This window comes from Myotis daubentonii, chromosome 6 (assembly GCF_963259705.1).
Source record: "Myotis daubentonii chromosome 6, mMyoDau2.1, whole genome shotgun sequence".
In the NCBI taxonomy this organism is placed as follows: Eukaryota; Metazoa; Chordata; class Mammalia; order Chiroptera; family Vespertilionidae; genus Myotis; species Myotis daubentonii.
Window position 1 is genome coordinate 80,505,601 of NC_081845.1, and position 26,795 is coordinate 80,532,395.

A 26,795-nucleotide genomic window follows, 5' to 3' on the forward strand; every position below is an offset into this window, starting at 1 on the left:
CATTAAAACTGTGAAGAAAGAGATTTTGGATAGTGGTGATGCCATCATAGTAGTTTAAAATAGAGCAACTAAATGGTGAACTCAAAATTCATGAAAAAAATTTACAACAAACTAGGTGACAAGATATGAGAACTTACATTATCATATAGATAGGAAGAGAAAAAAAAAATCAAGAGCTTAAAGGCCTTTGTGGAATCTATATCTGTGTGGGAGAAGTTCGATGAAGAAAAGCAACCTTTTGATTGTTCTGAGAATGGAAGATCTCCAGAGTGCCAACAACATTCACAGGAAGGATAGCACGCCAATTTGATCCCAGCAGCTGTAACTGGGAGGAATTTTCCAGTCTAATGGTGGGTAAGTGAAGCAATAATAGGCAATGACTGCCAGGGCTGGAGAAATCTATTCCTCTGAACTGAAACTGACAAGACAGGACTTCTATTAGAAAAACAAAACAAACAAATAAACAACAACAACAAAACTCCTGGGAGTGTGTGTGTGGGGGGGGGGGGGGGGAGGGGGGGGGGAGGAAGTGTCCAGGACTAGGAAAATCGCAAAGGGAAACTGAATTTTTGCCCATGCCTACTGTCAGTGGCAGATCCATGTCCAGAATGAGCATTTCTCAATATCCCAATTTAGGGTGTCAATGACGGACAAAGAATGATATAAAAAATACAGTCCTAAAGCTCTAACCGAGGTATGGGCTGCATCATGTACTTGCTCAATATATTATATTTCATTGTGTTGTAACATTTGTAGATGCTCCTTCCACAATTAGCTTTCAAGTAAATTATAAGCTTTTAGGAAATATTAGATCATTTTCCTTTAGCTCTCCTTAAATCTATAATAGGCTATAACCATAATAGATATTAATCAATAAATGTGAGAAATTAATAAAACATGTATTCAAGATATTATGTCTAAAGTAGACAACATTTTTTATTTGAAATTTTATGGTTTTGGATTCATTTTAATGTTGAGCTGTAAAACTCTGAGATTTCTGGAAGAAGGCATTACTGGTATCAATACAAGAGGATTTACTATTGACTTAGCATTTTCTTAACTCCTGGACAAGTCACTACACTAGTTGTCAGTTTGGTCATCTAAAAATAGTAATACAAATATATTATCTACACTAATAAAAGAGAAAAATGGTAATTGGTGTACGACGCTACCCTTTTCATTGGCTAATCAGGGCTATATGCAAATTAACTGCCAACTAAGATTGGCAGTTAACTGCCAACTAAGATTGGCAGTTAACTGCCAACAAGATGGTAGTTAATTTGCATATGTAGGCACAATGCAGGGAGGCGAAAGGGAAAGCAGGAAGAAGCCCCCTGCCACTGACAGTGATCGGAAACCCAGGGGGGAGCTAAGAGCTGGGGGGCAGGGCATGATCGAAGAATCAGGTGCCTTTTCTGCCCTGGCCAGTGATAGCAGGAAGTAGGGGTGGAGCCAGCGATGGGAGCTGGGCACGGTCGAAGCTGGCAGTCCCAGGAGCTAGGGGTCCCTTGCCTGGGCCTAAAGCGGAGCCCACGATCGTGGGGCCGCTGTAGCTGCGGGTCCCCGCTGCCTGGGCTGGACGCCTCAGCCAGAGGCGTCCTGCAGGGGCAGGGGCGGAGCCGGCGCGATCACGGCGCCCCCCGCTGCCACTGCAGGTCCCCGCTGCCCGGGCCGGACGCCTAGGCCAGAGGCGTTAGGCCTGGGCAGGGGCGGAGCCTGCAACCACGGTGAGCTGGGGGTCCCCTGCCCAGGCCTGACACCTCTGCCGGAGGCCTCAGGCCTGGTCCAGGGGCCGATCCAGTGATTGGTGATCGGAGGGTGATGAGGGTCAACTCCTCTGGCTGAGGCATCAGGCCTGGGCAGGGGGCTGGGGGTCCCCTGCCCAGGCCTGATGCCTGGGCCAGAGGCATCAGGCCTGGGTGGGGGGCGGAGCCGGGGATTGGGGGGATATGATGGTCCCCTTGCCCAGGCCTGAAGCCTGGGTCAGAGGCGTCAGGCTTGGGCGGGGGGTGGAGCAAGTGATCAGAGGGAGATGGGGGTCTCCTGCCCAGGCATGATTCCTGGGCCAGAGGCCTCAGGCCTGGGCGGGGGCCAGAGCCAGTGATCGGGGGAATATGGGGGTCCCCTGTCCAAGCCTGACACCTCTGGCGGAGGCATCAGGCCTAGGCAAGGGGCCGATCCTGCGATTGGAGGGTGATGGGGGTCTACGCCTCTGGCTGAGGCATCAGGCCTGGGTAAGGGGCAGAGCCAGCAATCGGAGGGGTCTGGGGGTCCCCTGCCCAGGCCTGATGCCTGGGTCAGAGGCATCATGCCTGGGCTGGGGGCAGAACCAGTGATGGGGGGAAATGAGGGTCCCCTGCATCAGGCCTGGGCAAGGGGCCAATCCTGCGATTGGAGGGTGATGGGGGTCAACGCCTGAGGGCTCCCAGTATGTGAGAGGGGGCAGGCTGGGCTGAGGGACACACTCCCCCCCCCGCCATACACACACACCCAGTGCATGAATTTCGTGCACCGGGCCCCTAGTCATTAAATAAGTACAAAATAAGCTATGTACCTATATTATTTCAGTCCTCCAAATGGGAATTTTATTCTTTATCTATATACCTGCCAAATATTTAAGATGGTCCTTATATGCACATCCTACACAACATTACAATTTTTTTCTTAGTTTCTATCATTCTGATACCCCAAGATGACTCCCCGTCCATTGTAGTAAGAGTGGGTATGATGAAAATTAATTAAATTTTTGATTCATTTTGAAGGTAGAGCCAAAGGAATTGCTGGGGACAGAATGTAAGAATGTGACTTGCAACCTTGCAAGCCAAGGATGATCTTAGTTGTGTGTTGTTTTTTTTGTTCAGGTAATTGTAAAAATAGAGTTGCCATTAAATGAGTAGAGAAACTGTGGGAAGTATAAGTTTAGCAAGAGTGTGCATGTCAGGAGTTCACTTTGGGCATGTTAGGTTAGATATTTAATAGGAAATGTCAAATAGGCAGTTGGATATTTGTCTAAAGTTTAAACGAAAGGCTTCAGGATGGTGATTAAAAGCTTAGAATTGCCAATGTCTAGATGGCATTTAAAGTCATGAGATTGACCTGAGATTTCATGGGAATGAGTACAGATAAAATTTCCGAAATTAAATCCTATATTTTTGGTGTATAAAAATTCAAAGATTGATGGGATGAGAAATCAATATAAAAGACTAATATGAAGTAACCAGAAAATTAGGAGACAACTAAGTAATGTGATATCCTGAAACTCCACTTAAAAGCATGTATCTATTATTGATAATTAGCCAATTAAAAGAAAGACAATAAAATGACCAATAAATTAGTATTTGAAAGTGTTAGAAGACCATTACTAGAACAATTTCAGAGGCGTGAAAGAGGCAAAAACCCTGTTCATGGGAAATTGAGAAGATGGAAATTTAATGAAAACTATAGAAAACTATTTTGGAGAGGTTGGCAATAAATGGAACAAAAGAAATGATGTAGTAGCTTGAGGTCAAAATGATGTCGAGAAAATTTTTTTCAACACTTATAACTGGAAAATTTAAAACATTAAAAGATTTGTGGAGAAGAGAAAATAGACCATTAACTGGGCAAAAATTTGGATCCAAATAAAAAACAAAGATGTCATCCTTTGCTGGACTCATGGGATTTCAGAGAATTCATCCAGAGCATAGAACTGAGGTAAGTCCCATAGAACTGGCAAAACTGGGGAACAGTAATTTTGGAAGTTGATAAAGTTTTCTAATGATTGCCAAAATCTCTCAGCAATGTAGAAAGCCAGGTCTTGAGCTAAAACTTAGAAAATGGGAGAAGGCTCTGGTAGCTTCAGAGGTAAGGAGAGAGTATAAAGTAATTTTCTAAAAGAGAAGTGTGACAGGAACCAGGAAATGTAATATGACTGCCAGAGAGCACTAATTAATTACTGGCAGTAAATTTATTGTGAAAATAGTCAGTGTGTTTTTCTCTCATCATGTGGGAGTACAGACATGGTGTAAACTGAAAAAGGACTTGTTCATTAGATCTGGAAGTTGGTCACTGATTGTTGGATCTCTTGACTCAGCAGAAAAAAAAAAATACTGATACTAGAGGCCCAGTGCATGAAAATTTGTGCCCTCAGGAAGGGGGGTCCCTCAGCCCGGCCTGCGCTTTCTCGCAGTCCAGGACCCCTCAGGGGATGTCCACCTGCCAGCTTAGGCCCACTCCCTGGGGGATTGGGCCTAAGCTGGCAGTCAGACATCCCTCTGACAGCCCCGGGAATCGACAGTCGGACATCCTTAGCACTGCCAAGGAGGTGGGAGAGGCTCTTGCCACTGCTGCTGCACTTGTAGCCATTAGCCTGGCTTGTGGCTGAGTGGAGCGTCCCCTGTGGGAGCGCACTGACCACCAGAGTGAAGCTCCTGCATTGAGTTTTTGCCCCCTGGTGGTCAGTGTGCATCATAGTGACCAGTCGTTCCCAGTTGTTCTGTCCTTAGGGTCAATTTACATATTACCCTTTTATTATATAGGATTGGGATATAAGTATCTGGAAAGGGTTCTCTAATGAAGTACAGCTGTAGATATTCAGCTATAATAACTATAGAAATTAAAAATTAATCATTTAATCTTTTGCTAGTTTATCACTCCATTCATTCAAACATTGTTAAGTACCTAGTATGTACTTTAGTATACAGAATACTGGTGAGTTGCCTCCTTGCTGTATCCTCACAAGGCCTTTTCTCTGTGCATGCACATCTCTGGTGTCCCTTTTTCTTTTATAATAACACAAGTCCTGTTGGGGTAGGGTTCCACATTTTTTTACCTCATTTAAATTTATTTAACTCTTTAAAGGCCCAATGTTCAAATAGAGTCATACTGAGAGTTTGAGCTTGAACAGAAGAAATTTAGAGGACCACAAATCAGTGCATAATAAAAACTGATAAAATATGGAAAGAAAATAAGTTCCATAAAATGAGGATATAATTTTCTAAAGAAATAAAGTTTAAGCTATGCACTAAAGATGGAGCTAGAATACAAAATGTCCCATTCCTGATGCAAAATTAGGGGGCAGTTCCCAACACCATCTTCAATTATGACACCAATTGTAAGTTCAGGCACCCCAAGACCACCTACAGTTTTTATTATTCTCTAGGAGGATTCACTGGACACACTGAAAGCTGTTATATTCATAATTATGATTTATTAGGGTGACAAATATAGCTTAAAATCAGCCAATCGAAGAGGTAAATGAGACAGAGTCCAGGAAAGGTTCCAGTATGGAGATTCCAGTTATTTTTCTCAATGCAGTCAGGAACGTTGTTACTTTCCTTCAATAGCAATGCATGACGATATGTATGGAGTATTGTCAACAAGGAAGGTTTACCTGAGTTCTAGTGACCAGGGATTTTATTGGGGGTTCATCAAATAGGCTTAGTGGCTTTCCACCTGGCTGATCTGTCCTCAGTCCATCTGATGTTTGAGTTTATACTACATAACCCAAAGCCCTCAACTGAAATCACATTCTTAGGCTGTCCTGTGTAACTCAAGATGCCATGTGAAACTAGACACTGCTCTCAGGCATGACATTTTAAAGGGTTAGAAGAGCTAGAATACAGGCAAGGCTTCTCTTAAAGCATTGTTAAGTTCTTTACCACACAACTTCTAAAGCATCGCTGAGTTCCAAATTTCTTATTTTATACTAAGGATACTGAGGAACAGAGAGTTATGAAACAGTACAGCCTGGTTGTGATAAAATTTGGAAAAGAATCAAAGATCTTGAACCATTCTTCTGTACTTTTCTTTTATCACAGCTTTATCTTTCTAAAGTAATAAGAAGGCACATTTAAAAGAAGGAATATACCAAGAAGAACCAGGCCAAGCTAACAAATTATAATGATTATGAACAGATGCATATTTAAAAGAGAGATAAAAAATTACATAGATTCATTATACAGTTCCTTCAAATAGCTTCAAACTGTTAATGAACTGTATTTATTGGGTTCATTGAGGTTTTTAAAAATTATTGATGCATGGAAGGAGGTGAAAATAAGTGCCATTATGTTTCATTGTGAGGTCATGAAAATGAGAACTTAAAATGTCAAGAAAACATGACACTACTAAAGGAATACAATAATTTCTCAGTACCTGACTCCAAAGACACAAAGATTAGTAGTTTACCTGGTAAAAAATTTCAAATTGCTGTTTTAAAAACAATCAGTTGACTACAAAAAACACAGAAAGATGATTCAACAAAATCAGAAAGTAATACGTGAACAGTTTAATAGAGAAGGAATAATCAAAAGAACCAGACAAATTGTGGAGCTGAAAAAATACAATGACTTAAATGAAAATGCAATAGAGAGCATCATAAACAACATAATGAATCAAATATAATTGTTGGGGTCCAGCCCCAGAAGGTCCAGGGGTTCCCAAAGGTGTGGATGGAGTCGGCAATGAAGGAATGTCACGGAGACAGTGTTCAGTTGATCAGCATACCCAGGTTCTCTCTTTATTCTCCTGTTACATTTGGTTTCTTACCATTTTATCCTATAAGCATGCCTCTAAAGTCACATCATGGTATGTTTTGGGTCCTCCCTTAACCTTCTACAGTTCCTTGTTTCATGTCCATAGTTTCTTATCTGACCTTTGCCAAAAATCCTGTCTCTATCTAATTCTGTTGATTTTAATCTTGTCTAGGTTAATCTCTGTGTTCCATTATAAAGGCTATTCCAAAGTCACTATTCTACTGCTCTACTGATAAGCTACAAGGAAGTGACTGAAGGAGGTTATTTTACCCAGTAAAGGTTATGTCCTCCCAGCCCCGCTGGCTGCTTGTCTTCCCTGGGACTGCCCTGTGTCGGTGGGTCTCCAGGGGTATAGGCTTTGGTGCTTTCCTTGGTGGGCAGACCCCCGGGGATGTGGGCCCAACAAGTCCCAAATTTATTGCCAACAGTCTTAGTCCAAGTTCTTCATAAGTCCTTTCTAGGGAAAGTGGCCCTGGCTAGAATACATAGCGCTAAGAAGGGGAGCAAACGTATTAAGAACAGGTCCCTTGAAACATATACTGTGCAGATGTTTCTTCCCTGCAGTGACTGTGTCAAGCAGCAAGGATGGACCGGCCTCTGGCAAGAAATATTCTATGATGTAGAAAACAGGACCTTTAAAATTATCCAGCTTTAAACTGTCCAAGGGACTCAGAAGAATTCTAGGAAGGTACTCAAAAGTACAAAGGTGGTGAGGGAGTACCCTGTATTACTCTTTAAAGAACAACAGCAAAAAAATATGTAAAATAATTATGAAAAAAATCAAAGTTATATTCACTTATATTTTCCTAATTCCTAGTGAATTAAATATTTTGGATAAGTATATTAAACTTTTGCATTTCTTCCCTCATGACTTTCTTTTTCATTACTATCTCAATTTTCTTTAGGACTTTGTATTTTAAAAATAATTTTGTTATATATATATATATATATATATATATATATATATATATATATATATAAAATAAAAGAGAAAGATGCTAATTAACCATACCTTCGCTACACCCAAGCCACGCCCATCAGCCAATCAGAGCGATTATATGCAAATTAAACCAACCAAGATGGCGGCCCACAGCCATGGAGCTGGAGCAATCAGGAGGCTTGGTTGCCATGGAGATGGAGGAAGCCAAGCTTCCCGCCTGCTCTGGCCGGCTTTTGCCTCCGCAAAAGGCAACAAAGTTTCAATTATAAGAGCTAAATAAATCCCAGATACCTGCTTCCAGCCAGCCTCCAATGGGAGCTTGGGTAGCTGGGGGCTGTGGCCAGCCTACAAAGAGCCAGCAGCCCCTCACCCAGACTGGCCAGGGACCCCAGCAGGACCCTTCACCCTGAAGGTGTGTGGCCAGCCTGAAAACGACTCTCAGCCCCTCACCCAGGCTGGCCAGTCACCCCAGTGGGGACATCATTGATGTTTCTATCTCTATATCACTTCCTCTCTCTGAAAGCAATAAAAACATATTTTTTAAAAAATCCCAGTACTAAAAAAAAAAAAAAAAATCCCAGTACTATGGAATTTCTTAGACAACTAGTTATAAAAAATCATAATAACCCACTGGGGATGTCATAAGCCCTTTACATTCTCATGTTAAAGAAAAGCAATGTCCAACACTTTTGCATCAGGCACTGCTAAACAGGATTGTTATCTTTTGATAAACATGAATTACCAAATTCATATCACTGCAAGGAAAGGAATATAAAAAGGTACACTTTCTACCGCCCTCTTACTAAAAGACGCCAGCTGCTGATTTGACTCTCTTCAACCATGAAAATTGTGGTTTCTCTCTTCATTTTATTTTTCTTACTGGTCCCATTGCCACCAGGTAAAAATGGAAATATTATTTGAGTAGGTGAAATATCTTTCTGGAGAGAGAAGTCATGTTTGATGTTAACTGGGGAAAAAGAGTGACTGGATTGCCAAAGGAGTGGTTTGTGATGGTCGCAGGAATGAATTTCAAAGGGACTTGTGATCTTCCTAAAAAGTAAGGCTCCTTGTTAGTTATATCATTGAGTGGGAGACAGTTTAAGGACTTGAGCAAATGCTTTGTTCTCAGTATGGGCTGGCTGGTGAAAAAGATGAGTTAGGTAAAGTATCAAAGTATAATCATTTGAATCCCTGGAAAATAATGGGGCATTGTGTGTAGTACAGCAACAGTGGGTTTTCCACTAACAAGAATGATAGATTTGGCTAAATTCTGTTGCATAATTTACTTTAAGAATTCTCATTTTTAAAAGTTTGGTGTTTTCACTGATTTAGTCTAAAAACATCTTATTTTATTTTGTTTTATTATATATACTAGAGGCCAGGTGCACAAAAATTTGGGCACTCAGGCATCCCTCAGCCCAGTCTGTGAACCCTCAGGGGATGACCACCTGCTGGCTTAGGCCCGCTCCCCGGGGGATTGGGCCTAAGCTGGCAATCAGACATTCCTCTGGCAGCCTGGGAGCCCTCTGGAGATGTCCACTTGCCAGCGGGAAGCAGGCCTAAGCTGCAGTCGGACATCCTAGCACTTCTGAGGAGACGGGAGAGGCTCCCACCACTACCCTGTACTGGCAGCTGGCATCCTGGCTTGTGCCTGAGCACAGCTTCCTCTGTGGGAATGCTCTGACCACCAGGGGGCAGCTCCTGTATTGACTGTCTGCCCCCTGGTGGTCAGTGTGTGTCATAGTGACCAGTCATTCCCAGTTGTTCTGCTGTTAGGGTCAATTTGCATATTACCCTTTTATTATATAGGATAGAGGCCTGGTGCCTGGGTGGGGGCTGGCCTGTTTGCACTGAAGTGTGTCTCGGATCAGGGTGGGGATCCCACTGGGGTGCCTGGCCAGCCTGGGTGAGGGGCTGAGGGCCGTTTTCAGACTGGCCACACCCTCTTTAGGGTGGGGGTCCCCACTGGAGTGCCTGGCCAGCCTGGGTGAGGGGCTGATGGCTGTTTGCAGGCTGGCCACAGCCCCTTCAGTGTGGGGGTCCCCACTGGGGTGCCTGAACAGCCTGGGTGAGGGGCTGAGGGACATTCAGGCTGGCCACCCACCTTCAGGGTGGGGGATCCTGCTGGGGTGCCTGGCCAATCTTGGTGAGTGGCTGATGGCTGTTTGCAGGCTGGCCAAGCCCCTCAGCAGGGACCCTCACCCCATGAGAGTGTGGCCAGCCTGGGTGAGGGGCTGATGGCTGTTTGCAAGCTGGCCACAGCCCCCAGCCACCCAAGCTCCCAGTGGAGGCTGGCTGGAAGCTGGTATCTGGGATTCATTTATCTTCTATAATTGAAACTTTATTGCCTTGAGTGGAGGCCACAGCCAGCCAGGGCAGGCGGGAAGCTTGGCTTCCTCCAATGCTGGGGCAACCAAGCCTCCTGTTTGCTCCAGCTCCGTGGCTGCCGGCCACCATATTGGTTGGGTTAATTTGCATATAGTCACTCTGATTGGCTGGTGGGCATGGCTTGGGGTGTAGTAGAGGTGCAGTCAATTTGCATGTTTCTCTTTTACATTATTATTTAAAGTATTACATATGTCTCCTTTTTCCCTGATTGACCCCCACCTGACCACTCCCACCCCTGAGGGCAAGCCACCACTGCCCCAGTGTCTGTGTCTATTGGTTATGTTAATATGCATGCATATAAGTCCTTTGGTTGATCTCCAACCCCCCCTCCCACAACCACCCCCTCCCTCCCCCTGCCTGCCTTCTCTCTGAGGTTGGATGGTCTGTTCAGTGCTACCTTGACTCTGGATCTATTTTTGTTCATCAGTTTATGCTGATCATTATATCCCACAAATGAGTGAGATCATGTGATATTTATCTTTCTCTGACTGGCTTGTTTCGCTTAGCATAATGCTCTCCAGTTCCATTCATGCTGTTGCAAAGAATTCCTTCTCTTTCTTTATTTTATAACTCTATATAGTTTCATTAAAACAAAAACTTAGAGTGTTGTATGAAGTTTACATTTAGACAAAGTTTCCACAGAAATCTAACACATGCCTAAAAGGATTTTACAATGAAGGTCTAGATGTAGGTCTGGATGTCAAGAACTGACAGATTTCATGAGTCAAGACAGCATTTTGGGTATTAGTTAATTCTTGGGATGAATAAAAAAGAATTTTTGTTTTGTGTCTTAAAGTGAACCACTGCCCCCCATCTGAAAGTGAAAGTTTAATCTTCTCCTGAGACCAGGGCTTTTGAAATAATCCAACTCTTGAAGTGATTCAATATATTTCTGCTGTCAGTGACTGAACCCTGCCAGTCACTGATGAGGCTGACCTGGTCCCAGCCAAGGAAGCCAATGTCAAGTGCCCCCAGGTCGTCATATCCTTCTATGAGGAAAGGCTGACGTGGCATTCCTATCCCTCAGAGGATGATGACAAAAAAGATGACAAGAATGAACTCTCCTGAGCACCAGCCCCTGTCCAATGGTTTCAGAGTTCAAAGTTCAAAAAGCAGAGAGGCTCCAAGAGTTTTTCTCTCCTAAAAACATGGGCCCCTCTCTTCACTCTCACACCTCCTATACCATCCTCTTCTTCTTCCCCCAAATACCTCAGCCAGGAGGTTGGATGGACAAGCTAATATCTATGGCTTCATAATTAGAAAAGAAAGGGTCTTGTCAATTTCAAGAATTAGCACCTCTAAGACAGAATTATCTGCCTATATATATGCTCCAATAAAAGACTTTCCCTTCTCAACTAATTTCCAACCCCCCAATCCCTCGCCCCAAATGGCAGCTTTGGTAACTTATCAACTGGCTTAGTCCTTTGTTGGGAACAGAATTAATCTCAGACAGGGAACACCTTGGCCTGTAAGTTTCAGGCACTTACCGCTTTTAAACAGTCTCTCAGAGTCCTCAATTAGATTGCCAATTACATTTTTTAAAAAGAAAATATTCTGGACACAAAAGCAATTCATTAGTTGTTTCTTCTTTTCATTGTTTCGCCCTTTCCCCAACCAGCCCCCAAATTGTAATAAAAACAATCCTACTCATCTCCCTTCCTGCCCCATCCCTCCCACCCCCAAATAATACAGCAGTAATAGCCAGAAACTACACACATGCTACGCTGTACAAATGCAGCTCACACTATTGGGAAGAAGGCTGTGGGTTGTGGAGATGATCTTTGAAGATCTGCAGTATCTTTCTGCTCACACGTACCCTTCTGCGAGTTTTGTCCTTCATAGAAGGCCCTTCGCTTTTCTCAGCAAAGTGCTAAATGAATTGCCTTGAAACACTTCCCCTCCTTCCCCTCCACATGGATGGGTGTGCAAACTATACAGCATGGAACGGCTTCAAAGCACTTGGGCTGCTGTAGGGCACAGAACTATACTGGCTCTTCAAAGGACATCTTCTCAAGCCACTTCAATGATATCAAGACAAGTAGAACTCCCTCCCCTCCCCACTTGAAACCCACAGTCAGATGTGACAGCGGCTGGTACTCAGGAGAGTTAATTCTTGTCATCTTTTTTGTCATCATCCTCTGAGGGATAGGAATGCCACGTCAGCCTTTCCTCATAGAAGGATATGACGACCTGGGGGCACTTGACATTGGCTTCCTTGGCTGGGACCAGGTCAGCCTCATCAGAGTTTTTCCATTTCATCAGGAACATGATCTCTGCACTGGAGTCTGTAGCTCTGATAATCCGTTCCGGCTCCAAACCCTGGGCAAAGCTTCAAGGATTTTCTGGCTCTTCTTTCTTCTTCTTTGGTTTGCTCTCCTCTCCTCACCCTTATCTTCAGAATCAGAGTCAGCTTTGCGCTTGCCTCCTTCTGATTTATGTCTCATGTGCTGTTTTCTGTGACTGTAAAAACTCAGCAATGAGGTCGGGCAATCCAAGTTCTCTTCTGGCGCCACGTGTTGTCCTCATCTGAGAACTCCATCCACTTGAGGAGGTACTCCACTTTGCCCTTTACTTCTCGATGGTCGAGAACTTTTTCCACCACATATTCCGCTTCCTCCTCTTCTAGCACCTCCTCCACTTTCTTCTTGCTTTTTTTCTTCCCCATAGTTCCTGCCAGTTTTCTGGTATAATGGGTAACGCTGCTTAGAGCAGCTCTCAAGAGCACGAGAGGAATCGGTGCTGCCCTACTGGCGCGTCAGTCGCGGGGCCAGAGGAGTGGCGCCCAGAAAAACAACAGGCCGGGTGGCCCCGTTCAGCCCCTCACTGAAGCAGCATACTGCAGGCCCAAGCCAATGGCCCTCTCCTTAGCCCAACAAAAGAGCTTCTCCAAATTTTTTCTTTTTTATAGCAGCGTAATATTCCATTTTGTAGATGTACCACAGGTTTTTTTTTTTTATTTTATTTTTGTGGCTCTACTACTTCAGGTCCAATTATGTAGCATTTCATATTACTCAGATAATGAAATGAACATGACCATTGAAGTTACTGATACCTGGGTTCAGACTGGTTTTCACTACCTATTGACTGTGTAAATCTATCAGGTTATTTAAACTCCTTTGGCATCAATTTCCACATCTGTGAATTAAGTGTAGTAATTAAGTTTACCTCACAGAATGATCATGAGGATTAACAACATGTAAATACGCAGAGTGTCTAATAGAGACTATGGGATATATGAGGTTCTTCCTAAATATTATAATTATTTTTGCATTGTATTGAAATATCTTAGAGAGAAAACTTAAGCATTTAGTGCCTCATTTTACAGGGAGAAACTATTCTTTGACAACTATTATAGGAGACAGTGGAGGCAATATTTTCCCAGTTGAATTTTCTGTGGTTGGGTTGTGTACCCTGTTTTGTAAATTATTTGTACTAATGGCTTGAGTTGGATTAGCAGCCAAAAGAGTGTGTCCTGATGAAGATTATTAAATGAGCTATTTTGACACATTTCAGCTACTTGAAATAGGAAAAGTATTTTTCTTGTGTACACAAATACACTGTATAAACACATACACAAGGAAATAATTTCACTATCCTTAAAAACAAACAAAAGAAAGAACCAAAACAAAAACTCTAGGGGCTTCCAGTTTAGGAGTGGCCTAAACTTTGATGCTTTAATATATGAACACCAATTTCATGTCTTAGCAGCACAGATGAAAATCTAGCTTTGAGTGAATTTTAAAAATCAAGTACTTAAGAATTTTGGATAAAAGATTCGAATGGTTTGTACTATTTTATAATTAAAATAAATTGAAAATTATGAGGAATACTAGTATTATTATACTAGAGGCCCAGTGCACAAAATTCATGCACTGGTGGGGTCCCTAGCAGCTGCCGGCTGCCAGCCAGATACTCCCTCTCTTTCCTCAGCCTCCTGCTGCCACTGGGGCCTACCACCCTTCCCCAGCCCCCTGCTGTAGCCTCCAGCTAGCACCTCCCTCTCTTCCTCCAGATGGCCCTGCCCCCTGGTTAACTCCCAGACGAACTCCTAGTTGAGGGGACAATTTGCAAACTTTGCTTTTATTATATAGGATTATATTCTTTCAAATTCAGGACAAATTGAATTAAAAACAGGTTTTGTTTTTATTAACCCCAAACAATATTTTTTTTTCTTAAATAGAGAAGGCTAGTATATAAAGCAACCATATTTGGATAATAAAATATTAACTCCAATTATGCTATATGATAAAGAAGTAATATGCAAATTAACCCTCATGCCCTCATAAGATGGCTGCCTATGACCAGGCTGACAGGGCAATTAGTGAGGGACAACCAAATGACTGAACAAGCAGGCTGTGTGGGGCAACCAGGCCAACAGGGGGTTAGTGAGGGATGACCAAACGACTGAACAGCAGGCTGCATGGGGCAACCAGGCCAACAGGGGGCAATCAGTCTAGCAGGGGGGGACAATTAGGGGCAACCAGGCTGGCAGAGGGGGGCAGTAAGAGCCAACCAGCCTGACAGAGGGAGTATAGTTGGGGGCGACCAGGCCGGCAGGGGGGGCAGTTAGGGGCAATCAAGCTGGCACGCAGAAGTAGTGAGGGGCAATCAGACCATCAGGGCGGGGCAGTTAGAGGCGACCAGGCAGGCAGGAAGGTGAGCGGTTAAGAGCCAGCAGTCCAGAATTGGGAGAGGGATGTCCCCCAAGGAGTCCTGGGTTGGAGAGGGTGCAGGCTGGCCTGAGCCCCCTCCCGCAACCCCACATGAATTTCATGCACAGGACCTCCAGTATTGTCATGATTTGCATGTGTCCCTCATGCCTTGGTTTTAAAAAATATGAAAACCTTCATGACATTTTAAGTATCTTCAGAGACCCAAGAAACTTGAGTGTATGCATGGTCTTATCTAAAAGTTGAAAAATTTACAATTCCTTCTTATGAATAAATATGAATTTTTATATGATTCAATAGCTGTTATCTAGAGGGAAGGTATTTATTATTTTTGTTAGTAATGGAAAAATGCTAATTTATAATTCCACTTAAATACTGCTATTCTTTCTCTATACTGGTGCTTGACAGCTGTCATCTTCTGTTATTTGTATATTCTAATAAGTGAACATACATGTTTCACACTCCTGGTGTAGGACAGTGTAATTTTAGGATGCATTTTTGATCTGGTGAGATAATGTCTTTCCCCTCTAGCATTAAAGGCAATAAATAGCATCTTTCTAGATAATACAAATAAGGAAACATCGTTAATTTATACAGTGGAATGGCGATATCACATGGTCTAAATTATTTGGCAAGAAAATTCATATTATATGGGTTTAACTTTTTTTTCTTATAAATTCTAGTTACCCAAAGTAACAGAAATTTTATGCTAACATAACTTCACTGAAATCAGAGGGGATCAATATATTGGGTTATCAGTATTATTTACCATTGTGTCCTATATGTTAAGATTGCTTTTACTTTGAGGGTCTCCCTCCCTGAGTGGCCCATTTAAAAATGCAAATAATTCTTGAAAAGGTAAAAGATTAACTCTTCTATCCATGATATATATGAGTGCATTAGTTGGTTTATTTTGTGTTAATGTGGACTTGAGGACTTTATAGAGGAAAGGACTCAGAAAAGGAGACATGAGGAGATGCTGAGCAAGTTAACCCCCTCTTCACTGTGTGTCTAAGGCTGGTGGTGAATGGCATAGCTAGTACTCCCAACAACCCCTTCTTTCCTGACTAGCCTCAGGTCATTGTGTGTGTTCAAATAATCCCTCTTACCCTAGTGTCTGCTGGGATTCTCTCCATCTTTCCTGTAAGAAAGAGTTCTAAAGATAAAAGCAATATAACAATTTAAACAACTAATTTTTCCATGTTTTAATTCTAAAGTCCAGAATATGTGTGTTTGATTTCTTTTGAATTAAGGAAAAAAAAATTAGTTTGGTAGGTAGCCACAGGGATATATGATGTCTGTTTCAAAACCACTCTGGTCTAACAATATCTATTTAGAAATTTTTATGAAAAACTAAGCTTTAGCCACTAGTTGGTCCAGCTAAAAGCTGGAGAAGAAAAACAGACAACGAAGCTAAAAATATCACAAAACAATCATTGCCAGCAAAATAAATCACTTCTTCAATCTCTACAACAGGGGAGAAAACTTAACATATGCAGATGCTATAATAATTTTCACGTCAATGATTGCTTAATAATTAATCAGCTAATTATTAATTACTAGAGGCCCGTTGCACGAAGAGATTCATGCAATAGGCCTTCCCTTCCCTTGGCTGCTGGCACTGGTTTTCCTCTGGCACCCGTGACCCAGGCCTTCGCTCCGGCCAGAGTCTTCAGTCTTCGCAGCTCCGGATGGAGCCTTCAGCCTTTGCTCCACCACTTCGCCCCTACATATGCAAATTAACTGCCATCTTTGTTGGGTTAATTTGCATACTCTCCTGATTGGATGGTGAGGGTAGCAGAGGGATGGTTAATTTACATCTTTGTCTATTATTAGGTAAGACCATCTCAACAAGCTTGGGACCCGAAGACACATATAATAATGCAATGATTTCTATGCTTTTCTTTCCTTTCACAGTGAAATGCGCCATGAAAGACACCGCTAAGTGTTTTATCACGTATGGCAAGTGTAGAGCTCAGTGCCATGTAAAAGAACAAAAAATTGGTCTCTGCTTACAAGGAACAGCCTCCTGTTGTAAATAGATGTCTGAAATTAAAATCAGCTTCCCTGAAAAATAAAGCACAGTGAATGTGACTAATAAATGGAACTGAATTATCATCTACTCTTAACATGGTGCGTGGTGCTTTCCTGGTCACACCGCATCACTTGAGGAACTAGGTTCTTTCCTAAGGATCTAGCAATAGCTGAAGATATTCAACATATAGGGTTGTTCTGTGGAAACATGCCATCATTTTGGATGTAAGTTCTTTATTAATTGGCAGGAAAATGCTAAATGATACAAAAAAAACCCTATTATTATCAGGATTCTTCAATTCAAAGGTATTTCAACTTATCAGAACATTTCTCCAAGTGAGGGAGGAGTTGAAAGACACCAAAGAAATGAAACAAATAGGATCTTCAGCGTGTTATGGATCGGGGGACCTGATTCAATGTGAGCAGGAAGTCCTAACATCAGTTTCATCCTTCAGTTTTTTGCATTTGTTTTCTAAAATAGGGAACTTAAAAAAAGAGACCATATTTAAAACTAAGCATAGATGTATGGCAATGAAAACAGGCAACAGGGAGCTCTAATAAAAGTTGAAAGAGTTCCACAGCTAACACCTAGAAAGCAGGGGACAAAAATTCAGTCGATCACTACAAACGATAATTCTTGCTCACTAAAAAACATTCGAAACTTTATTTACAGTCATATTTCTATTTTGTATATTAATGTGTGGTTTTGAAACACTTTGTGATGCAGAAATGTTTTTGACTGGCACAAAATGTCTAGGAGGTAATGCAGTGTTCATGGCATATATCAGGCAACTAACAAGAGAATTGTACTTAACAGCACAAATACTGGAACCAAATTACCAAGGTTCTAATTTGGGGGAGTGATCACTGTGGGATTTCTTAAGTAAATCTGATTTGTTAAGTAATGTTTTGAGAGTTTGTTTGGCCATATAGTTAATTACACAGTTATTCACGACTGAAAAATAAGCTCTGTTGTACAATGAATACAATAAATTTAAACACAGATTTGAATACATTGCAACAGCTGGAGAAAGAGGGCAAAGTAAATGCAGAGTTGAAAAAAGAAGCCATATTGGATAAGGAGCAGCCATAGACAATGAAAACAGGCAATTAGGGAGGTCTGATGACCATATGTTTATGTTTAGCTGCTAGCACTGTAAATAAGCTCAGGAGATGGACTTTTAATTAGATTGACCTGGTAGCCAAGTAATAAATGCTTAAACTTTTATTTCTTTTTATCTCTCTTTTCTTACACATAAAACTTTCCAGATTCTCTTTAGCAACTGAAACTTTTATAAAGAGAAAAGAAAAACCAATTCCATAATTCCTCAAGGTTGTATAATTTACTTCCAAACCAATTTTCCTTTGAGTACATAATCCATATAAAGAAAAAGTCACTCTCTTATAACCTAGACTATTAATTTCAAAAATTTTCACAAATAAAAACCCATTTTACACAAAACTTCATAGTTCTTTCATAGGCAAACGATTACAATTTAGGGCAGTGGTTCTCAACCTTCCTAATGCCATGACCCTTTAATACAGCTCCTCATGTTGTGGTGACCCCCAACCATAAAATTATTTTTGTTGCTACTATAATTTTGCTACTGTTATGAATCGTAATGTAAATATCTGATATGCAGGATATATTTTCATTGTTACAAATTGAACATAATTAAAGCATATTGATTAATCACAAAAACAACATGTAATTATATATGTGTTTTCCAATGGTCTTAGGTGACCCCTGTGAAAGGGTCATTCGACCCCCAAAGGGGTTGAGACCCACAGGTTGAGAACCGCTGATTTAGGGAGTTTAAGAAACTACAGTATGATATGAAATTAATCTGCACATGCACACACACACACATGCACACATATTTATATGTGCATAAAGATAAGTAGTTAGGAAAGCAGATAGATAGATGATAGATAGATAGATGATAGATAGATAGATAGATAGATAGATAGATAGATAGATAGATAGATAGATTAGATAGATTTATTATTCTATAGGCAACGTTTGTATGCATTTGTATTCACCAACCACTTTCAATCAGTTTCCTACTGGATTCCTACCCAAATAAAACTGGGTAACATTGGCATAGACAGTTTTACAAAATGTTCATAAACTGAATACCTCTCAATATCACAGTGATGGGGCACATAAGTAAGTAAGTATGCAAGTGAATTAATAAATAAAACATTGCTTGTCTAATCTGCATTTTCAAGTAAGTCATATGCACCAAGGTCCACCCACAGAGCGGTCTAGTCAGCCAAGCTTGCTCTATTCCAGCTCTGATTTCAGAACATTGCTCGTTACTGCAAGTTTGGAGGAAGCCACAGGCATCACAGAAAACCACTTGCTGTGAAGCCAGAAATATGTTGTCATAGTAACTATTATTGATACCTCATAAAGAGATCATCTACTTAACCCTACAGCAGCCACTGAAGAATTTAGTAGTGTCAGTTATAATAAAAAAGAGATAAATCAATAGGCGGTTGGAACAATACAGATGAGAGACAATGATGACGCAGAGAAGATTCCTGCAGTGAAGATAATTGAATGAAAATTAGTTATACCTGGATGGTAGAATCTGCAGGAGTTGAAGATTGATTTTATGTGGAAATAAAATAGTCCAGGAGGTACTCACAGACAGTGCAGTAGACCCTCCTGCTCTCTACTAGGTAACAGCCTAACTTGCTCACACCAGGCAGGACTCTAAGTTTTGCTCAGGGATCTATTTACAATTCCATAAACCAATGTAAATATCAGATTGGAGATTGACTATCAAACTTAACTTTCTGTGGAAAGTTCATTTAAAGTGACTTTGTAATGAAGTCATGAATATCATTTTAACTGGATTCCCAAGGGATAATTCCTAATCACAGCCCCTGGCTACTTCTCTCACAAAATTTCTGCCAGGGTTATAAATCCAGGTTTGGACATTCCTTTTGCTATTTCTAAAATCACCTTACATGAACCTCGATAATTAACTACCAACACTCATCAGTTTCTTAAAATTACTGCTGAATTGGAGTTTCCATGTCCTGGAATTTTAGAACAATGTTTCTTTCCTTTATGTCAACTTTGGTCTCTGATTTAGAAATACAGATGGACTCTGGACTTATCATACTCCTTGGTTTTCATGTTTGGACCATGGAGGCCCATAGGTTCTAAACACCAAGATAAATTGTCTGCAGCCCCCATTTCTCTCCGTGTGCTTTGAGCAGTACTAAAGAATTTACGACATTTTTCATCTTGATTGGTTATATTGTAATTGCCTCTTATTTTTGCTTCTTGTTCTAATAGTTTCCTACAATAGTGTCACTCCAGTTTCACCAGACTAATTTTTAGAAAAGAAATTTTCTAAAGTCACTCCCATGCTTAAGCGTACTAATGATTCCTCGTTTCTATATAATAGTCAGTTTCACAATGGCCTATTCTTCCTAATCTTACTGTCAATTCTTCACATCTAGTGACATTCACAAATCCAAGACTGTCCTTGCATTTTTAAAAATACTCTTCCTTACTTTCAGTGTACAAAATTCCTCATTCTTCAAAATATATTATGATTGTTGTCTCCTATGATACTCTTCCTGCTTCTCCATCATTGGATTAGGCAAATACTTTAAACCAGTTTTTGTTATTGTTGTTTTAGATTTTCTGGATAAAATAATATTGGTGTTATGATTTCTATTATTGTATCATAAAAATATACTTCTCATCATGTCTTTCATCCTAAAATTAAAAGTTTCTGATTATGGCATTAAAAATACTACATCCCTATGAGAAATCTTTTTAGAAAATCTTTCATGTTTAAAAAATCAGGTTTTGGTATCCTCAGAAAATTTTGACTAACTAGAATTCTATAATATAAAACCTTAGAAAATTTATATACATATATATTTATTTTATAGCTGAGTTATACACTGCCTTATATGTGCTACCCTGACAACATGTACGTACAGCATTTCTGACCCCCCAGAAAACTTTTCAGAGTTATTTCCTTATGTGTTTTTCTCTGGTACAAGATTATCATCTCTTTTGGAATAGAGATCATGTCTAGATCATTTTACTATTCCTCCATATTTGGATATCAATTAGTTAGTTGAGTAAGTTAATAAATCCATTGCAATATTTATCATAAGGCTATATTCTAAATAAAAGAAGCATTTTATATGTCTATATTTTTGATTGATTTATAAAATCTCTTTGGTTGGAATACTTCTAATAGTATAGTTATATCTAGTAGGCTATATCTTTACATCAATTTTTGAAAAATTGTTTCTGCAAGTATCTAGTATTGATATTTTTGAGAAATATCACTCTTCCCACATTTGGGTTGGAAAGGAGGATTGTAGAAAAATGGGTGACATCTCTAGAACACATATTCTTTTCAACCAACAAATTTCATCAATTTTGATGGAAAAGATACCCTTTATAACCTATCATTTCAGAATCTCTTTAGAGACAATTCTCTGACTCCACTCTAGGTTCCAAATCCTACTAGCACATATCAAATAGAAAGAAGTCATAGTTACCAGGTTTCTGGATGGTGGCTAAGCCCATGAAGACTCATTAGACTTTCCATTCTAAACAAAAATTGAGGAAAATCACAATTAAAATTTTATGATTTCACCTCATTATGTGCATTCTCATTAGGTCTCCAAGAATTGCAATACTTCCACCTAAGTATTTCCAATTCTTTTAATACATGCACTTTTCATTAAAAATGAGGGATGGATTAAATACAAATAACTAGAACTTTACCAGATTGTGGGTATATGTGTGAAAATATTGTATTAATTGCCAAATATCACTGGTTCATGTCTCTCAATGGCTTTCGAGTAGAACTTTAGTAGTTACAACCAAGACTCCACAGAAATACTTAGAAATCTCAGAATGACATGAGACTTATTCATGGAAACAGCGTCCTCCGATTCTTCTTCCAAGTCAGGCTATCACTCTTCGTCCTTACTTCTATGCTGCCTGTGCTGACGACCAGGCCTCGCCAACATCAGTTCTATTATCTTACAAAGGTCAGATCCTGGCTTTGTTATCCCAGGTTTCTCATCTCTACAATGAGTGGGTTGACTGGACAAGCTCTAGTACTTATCAGACCTAAAATTCTGTGACTATAGATTTTCCCATCTTCCCATGTAAGGGCAAGAGATGAGAGTAGGAGTATGAATGTGTAGAGCTTTGAACTGAAATGGGAAGCCCATCCTTTTCCAAAACAAGGTAGGATAACCATAAAACAGAATGGATAGTGGCAGTGTGGTGGAGTAGCAGTTTGATAGGGGTTCTAATGGACCCAGAGTAAGAAGAGTTTAATGAGAGATTACAAGGGTAGATACGACAGTGAGTTGGAACAATAATATAATACTAGTACTGAATGAATGAACACTTTTTATATACTGTGAGCTATGTCCATATTTCAGTCTTTACCATGAAGTTGGTTCTATTATTATCTTCTACAAAGATGGAAACGAAAACTTTAAGAGATTAGTAATTTAGTCATACAGCTAATAAATTAAAAAGCTTGGACTGGAACCTATGTCTAGTGTGTAGTTAAAATCCAAAATACTTGGAGTATGGAAATATGTAGAAAGAGAAAAGGGAAAGAAAATGGGGAGGGGGTAGAATAAGATAAATCTTTTTAGTTAAGAAACTGTATCTATAAATCTCTATATACCCAAAATATCCAATAAAATAGGCTGTAGATTAGGCACTCAGAAAATAGTGTTGACTAGCTGTTCCTGCTACACACACAACACACAAAGATATGCACACACATGCAGTTGCACATATGCACACTAGCTCAGAAAGAAGAGTCAAATAAAATTTAAATTTATTCATTATAATGATTCTAATACTAATCATAGAATTTATTTTAGCAAACCAAAGTTTTTAATATGCTTAATTCAGCAGCCGTACAAAATGCATCTTTTGTGTTCTTTGGGCTTCACACAAATAGACTAATCAGGCACAAACAGTTATCTGTGGGTGGTCATGGTCCAGGTTTCATACTTGTTCATTTTCCAAATAATACTTAAGATTAAAAGATATCATGTGGTGTTTTCAGTTCCTGCCCCATTTGATGCTTGAATTCTTTCTAACATGTTCCCACCAAGTAGTTACCCCACTGGTTCTTGAATAACAGCACATTTACAACTTCCCAGAGTAACTGATTCCACTTTTAGTTGATCAAAAAGTTCTAAAAATCATCTTCCCCATGATGGGCCTCAAACACTTTCCCTGTATCTTTGATATCTTGCTTCTATACTTTGAGGTTATATTTAAGAAGTTTAAATGCCTTCCCATGTCCAACTTTCAAATATCTGAAGACATCTTGATAGTCTCTTTGTATTTTATGTGTGTGTTTTTTCTGATAAACATTACTTTTTCTTGTACATGTAATAGGGTTTTACATCTTCATACAATTTTGACAGGATTTCCATTGCCTTCTATTCTCTTTATTAAAATCAAATGCAAGATTCTACTTGCATTTGACTAGTGACAAAGCACCTTCCCTGTTTGGTATTCTCTTTATCTACTCTTACAGTCTAACTTAATTATCACAATCAAACACATGTCTCTATCTAGGGACAGTTAACAACTCTTGCACTAGGTTAGCAAAGCTAACATCTCTCTTCCAGACACCATTTAACATACAGATCAGAGAGCTAAAGCAAACCGATAGTACCTCTTCTCAAAACTACATCCATTTCAGAAATAAATTTTGCTATTTTGCTATCATCTATATTTTGTGATGATTTTCCTGAAATTACATAGATTTAATATGTTATATACATATTATACTAGTATATAACATATGTTTTATGTGTAAATACAGTGTGCAGTACAGTATTAGTCAGGCATATTTTGGAATTGTACATGTCTTCTAATGTCATGTTGTTCCATATGTCTGATAAAGCCTATTAACTCAGATCCACTCCCCTACCACAAACTGGAGTTGCACCATTCCAAGAAGTTTAATGTTATCTGTCCTCTACTGATGTGAATTCTCTACATTTAATGACTTCTTTGGGCACGGTTGCATTACTGGGATATCTTTCTTCTACCATATGGAGCTTCCTCTCTTTATCACTTCCTGTGCTTCCTCTTCTTTCCTGGATAGTTATAATTATCAATATTGTTCAAGACAGAAAATAAGTGAAGCTGCTATGGTGCAGGGGTGTCTTGTATATAAAGCTGATTTACAGCAGAGAAGGCTGGAGGGCAACTCACTCCTCTTGGCTTAGACTTGGTGACAAACTGGAATGAGTGGGTTTGAAGGAGTCATCCCTAATCTACATACTGGTAAAAGGTTTAACTGTGCTTATTTATCACATTGCACTATAGTAGACACGAGATTATAAAGTTTTCAATGATTTTACTAATGACAGTCTTTACTTTAAAAATTTTTTATACCTGAATAATTTAGGGATACAACCTCTAAATTATCTTTATATTTTTCCTTGTGCATTATTCTCTATGCCTACCAGCATTATATTTCCCTACCTCTCCGAAGACACAAACTTGTCATAGCTTCAACATCACACGGAAGCTTAATCAGAGTGAAGAGTAATGTCAGAAAAATATAAAATGGCATCTGGTGTAAGGAGCCACAGAAAGGATAAAAGGGAGAATTAGAAAAGTTTAAATACTGATTGGATGATCTAATGTATTTGTAAAAGAAAGGGTTGCTTAAGCATTAGGGTTCGTTTTAGGTAATTTCCTGTGATTTTTTCAACTCTTCAGATTGGGGAAATGAAGTAGAAAAGAAAGAAAAATAAAGTTAAGTCAGAACCTGGCCTTTAAGGAGTTTTTCTCTCTCACAAACCATGTGGCTAATCATAGGCAAGGGGTTAGCCATTTAGCAATTCTGGTTCTCAGCCTCCCCACCTATGAACCAAAGAGTTAGAACGAATGACCTTAGGTAGTTGTTTTCTAATTCTAAAATCTATATTTCTAAGAAAGTCATTTTGGGACACAACTCTGTAACAACTCTGCCATAGGCATTTTTTCTCTCTGAAGATACTGAGATGTGTGTTTTTATAGATGCCTGGCTTGAGTTAGCTCTAGATACTGGCCCACGTGCTGAATGTGAGTTTGCTGCTAGAAAACTGCTGTAAGGGATTGTTTTCTAGGGAAGAGGAAATAATATGAAAAGTAAATTGAATTTTCCCCTGAAATTGGCCTCCCTTTCACCTCAATTACAGCCAGAGGAAGTGGACAAGTGAACAAAGGTTCAAGGAGACCTGGGTTTCAATGGTGTTTTGAAGGATCCTGGGTATGTGCGTACTCTGTCAAATATTGGCACACATTTTAGGGCCAGCATGCCGTTCCTGTAATCTCATCTGTGCTGAGAAAGTGACAGTAATGCACTGGCCACCAAGCTGCCAGGAGTGCCCAGTTGTACTCTGGGGAAGTCGTTATCATAAGCATTTCTTAGATCTCAAATAAATCTTGTCTAAGCATATTAAAAAGTCATGAACACTATCCAATAATATCATAGCAGTTATTAAACCATGTCAATCTTTCAGATGAAGTAACTGAGGTCTGAACATATTATATCATTTATTCAAGTCCATAGTTAGTGGGAGAGCTGAGACTATAAACCAGAGCTGAAACTAGGTCAAGGATTCTTCCCTGCTCTGTTTTGATTTTGTTTTTCTGAACAAAAGAAATCAGGTCATATGAGCATTAAAAATATTTTTTCTGATCTTCCTGATCTAATAATTTACTGATAGAAACTTCACATATATGGGAGTCAAATAACTTTTTTTAATGTCTTTGCTATCTCAAGTGCAAAGCAGAAATTATTTTGCAGATGAAATGTATAGAAATGAATTAAGAAGAAAACTGGTTTGGTTTCCTTTCTTACTGTAAAGTTTGTGGGTATTATTTTTACTATTGCTCTTAAAATTCAATCTCATAAAACCTAAGCTGTTTTACTACAAAGAACCTATACGTTAGAAGAACAAGTTACAGGTTTTAATAATTCTTTGTATTTAAAAAGAACTGATACCTTTTATCCTATCATTTTTATCCTGCTTTTTAATCACTTACATTTTAAAGAGATTTTACTGAAATTATTTTCATTACTTCAAAAAGATTAAAACAAACATGTTTCTCTATGATGTATATAATAAAAGTCATTTATAAGACCTCCTCTTTTTATTATATACATTTTAACAGAAAAGAAAATTTAACTCAAAACAAATTACCAAAGAATAAATAATTCTGTATTATTTCCAATGATAAGAAGATTGTCGTTGATGTTCAACACAGCAACTTATTAAATGGTCTATGAAACTGAAGAGATAACTTTATAGAATCCAATCTTAAAGATTAGAGTCCAGAAGCATCGGCTGATACTATAAACAAGATTCCAGCTGTGGAGCATTTGGAGTGAGCAACTCCTCTTGCCTCAGCTACTGGCACAGATGTAACTAGAGCTCCGTCTGGTGTCACAGGGACATCTTATAGCCACAGCTTGCCTTTCCCCAATCCAGCAGGCTAGGAACCTGTGATGCATTAGTAAGTCATAACTGGTCTTCACATCACAGTTATAATATCTGCACATGGATATGTATGCATTCAAGCTCACACACACATGCACATATTCTCACTATAATCAAAGAGACTGCAAGAAAAATTTATTTATTTGCATACATAAAATTAGATGAAAAAGCACACACATATATTTATAAATATATACGTGTGTGTGTGTGTGTGTGTGTGTATTTTTTGTTAATCCTCACCGAGGGTAATTTTTCCATTGATTTTTAGAAAGAGTGAAAGAGAGGAAGGGAGGGAGAGACAGGAAGAGAGAGAGAGAGAGAGAGAGAGAGAGAGAGAGAGAGAGAGAGAGAGAGAGAGATTGCCAGGGATTGAACCTGAAGCCTAGGTACATGCCCTTGACCGGGAATCAAACCTACAACCCTTTGGTGCACGGACCAACATTCTAACCACTGAGCAACACAGGCCAGGGTGAAATATATTTTTAATAGTAGAAAATTTCCTAGATGGTTCTTATTACATCTTGCTTTAAAATAATTTTATAGAAAAAGACATATATTATAGAGAAAGGAATGGTTATGATTTTCTTTATATTGTCTATATTCTATGATTACCTATAACTCTAGGTGTCACATCAAACAATGTCAATTACATCTGCATTCAAAATAGACCTAAATTGCTTCTTTCAACAAAGGAAAGATAACCATAAATATTCTATC

At 39.6% G+C, this 26,795-nt stretch overlaps 1 pseudogene; it reads right to left on the reverse strand.

The window, feature by feature from the left end:
• Nucleotides 1-11,518: 11,518 nt before the first annotated feature.
• LOC132236531 (chromobox protein homolog 1-like) lies at nucleotides 11,519-12,587 on the reverse strand (annotated as a pseudogene).
• Between the last annotated feature and the right edge of the window lie 14,208 nt (nucleotides 12,588-26,795).